At 73.1% G+C, this 2086-nt stretch overlaps 1 protein-coding gene across 1 annotated transcript in view; it reads left to right on the top strand.

Annotated features, from left to right (window-relative positions):
- Positions 1 to 2086, top strand: part of slc8a4a (solute carrier family 8 member 4a) — a 903507-nt gene that overhangs the window by 460359 nt on the left and 441062 nt on the right.

Here is a 2086-nt window from a genome sequence, read left to right as displayed (position 1 = left end):
GGGGGGATGCTGCCTGGTTTTAGGATGGCTGTGGCACTCCCTGGTCGTCCCCTCACCCACCCCCGCTCTCCCCCCGCCCACCCCCGCTCTCCCCCCGCCCACCCCCGCTCTCCCCCCGCCCACCCCCGCTCTCCCCCCGCTCTCCCCCCGCCCACCCCCGCTCTTCCCCCCGCCCACCCCCGCACTCCCCCGCCCACCCCCGCTCTCCCCCCACCCACCCCCGCTCTCCCCCCGCCCACCCCGCGCTCCCCCCACCCACCACCCCCGCTCTCCCCCCGCCCCACCCCGCTCTCCCCCCGCCCACCCCGCTCTCCCCCCGCTCACCCCCGCTCTCCCCCCGCCCACCCCCGCTCTCCCCCCACCCACCCCCGCTCTCCCCCCGCCCACCCCGCTCTCCCCCCCGCCCCACCCCGCGCTCTCCCCCCGCCCACCCCCGCTCTCCCCCCCGCCCACCCCCGCTCTCCCCCCACCCACCCCCGCTCTCCCCCCCGCTCACCCCCGCCCACCCCCGCGCTCCCCCCACCCACCACCCCCGCTCTCCCCCCCGCCCACCCCCGCTCTCCCCCCGCCCACCCCGCTCTCCCCCCGCCCACCCCCGCTCTCCCCCCGCCCACCCCCGCTCTCCCCCCACCCACCCCCGCTCTCCCCCCGCTCACCCCCGCTCTCCCCCGCCCACCCCCGCTCTCCCCCCGCCCACCCCGCTCTCCCCCCGCCCACCCCCGCTCTCCCCCCGCCCACCCCGCTCTCCCCCCCGCCCACCCCCCGCTCCCCCGCCCACCCCCGCTCTCCCCCCACCCACCCCCACTCTCCCCCACCCACCCCCCGCTCTCCCCCACCCACCCCCGCTCTCCCCCCACCCACCCCCGCTCTCCCCCCACCCACCCCCGCTCTCCCCCACCCACCCCCCGCTCTCCCCCCACCCACCCCCGCACTCCTCCCACCCACCCCCGCACTCTCCCCCGCTCTCCCCCACCCACCCCCGCTCTCCCCCTCACCCACCCCCGCACTCCCCCCACCCCCGCTCTCCCCCCACCCCACCCCCGCTCTCCCCCCACCCACCCCCGCTCTCCCCCCACCCACCCCCGCTCTCCCCCCCACCCACCCCCGCTCTCCCCCACCCACCCCCGCTCTGCTCCCACCACCCCCGCTCTCCCCCCACCCACCCCCGCTCTCCCCCCACCCACCCCCACTCTCCCCCCCACCCACCCCGCTCTCCCCCCACCCACCCCCGCTCTCCCCCCACCCACCCTGCCACCCCCTTCTCTCTCTCCCAAGTCAGACGGAACTGGATTCAAGCAGCCCCGTCCCCCCCTCCCTTCTCTGGACACTTCAACCCCATAATCCAGACCGACACTCTCCTGTGCCAGTTCACAGGGAGCGCCGCACTGTCAGAGGGTCAGTACAGAGGGAGTGCCGCACTGTCAGAGGGTCAGTACTGAGTGAGTGCCGCACTGTCAGAAGGTCAGTTCTGAGAGAGTGCCGCTCTGTCAGAGGGTCAGTACTGAGGGAGAGCTGCAGCGTCAGAGGGTCAGTACTGAGGGAGTGCCGCACTGTCAGAGGTCAGGACTGAGGGAGTGCTGCACTGTCAGAGGGTCAGTACTGAGGGAGCGCCGCTCTGTCAGAGGGTCAGTACTGAGGGAGCTCCGCACTGTCAGAGGGTCAAGACTGAGGTAGTGCTGCACTGTCAGAGGGTCAGTACTGAGGGAGGGCCGCACTGTCAGAGGGTCAGTACTGAGGGAGTGCTGCACTGTCAGAGGGTCAGTGCTGAGGGGGTGCCGCACTGTCAGAGGGTCAGTACTGAGGGAGTGCTGCACTGTCAGAGGGTCAGTGCTGAGGGAGCGCCGCACTGTCAGAGGGTCAGTACTGAGGGAGTGCCGCACTGTCAGAGGGTCAGTACTGAGGGAGTGCTGCACTGTCAGGGGGGCCAGTACTGAGGGAGTGCCGCAGTGTAAGAGGGTCAGTATTGAGGGGGTGCCGCACGGTCAGAGGATCAGTACTGAGGGTGTGCTGCACTGTCAGAGGGTCAGTACTGAGGGAGTGCCGCACTGTCAGAGGGTCAGTACTGAGGGAGTGCTGCACTGTCAGA

This window comes from Scyliorhinus torazame, chromosome 24 (genome assembly GCF_047496885.1).
Source record: "Scyliorhinus torazame isolate Kashiwa2021f chromosome 24, sScyTor2.1, whole genome shotgun sequence".
NCBI lineage: Eukaryota > Metazoa > Chordata > Chondrichthyes > Carcharhiniformes > Scyliorhinidae > Scyliorhinus > Scyliorhinus torazame.
The sequence above is the reverse complement of the archived record's forward strand: the minus strand, read 5'-3'. Positions and strand labels throughout refer to the sequence as shown.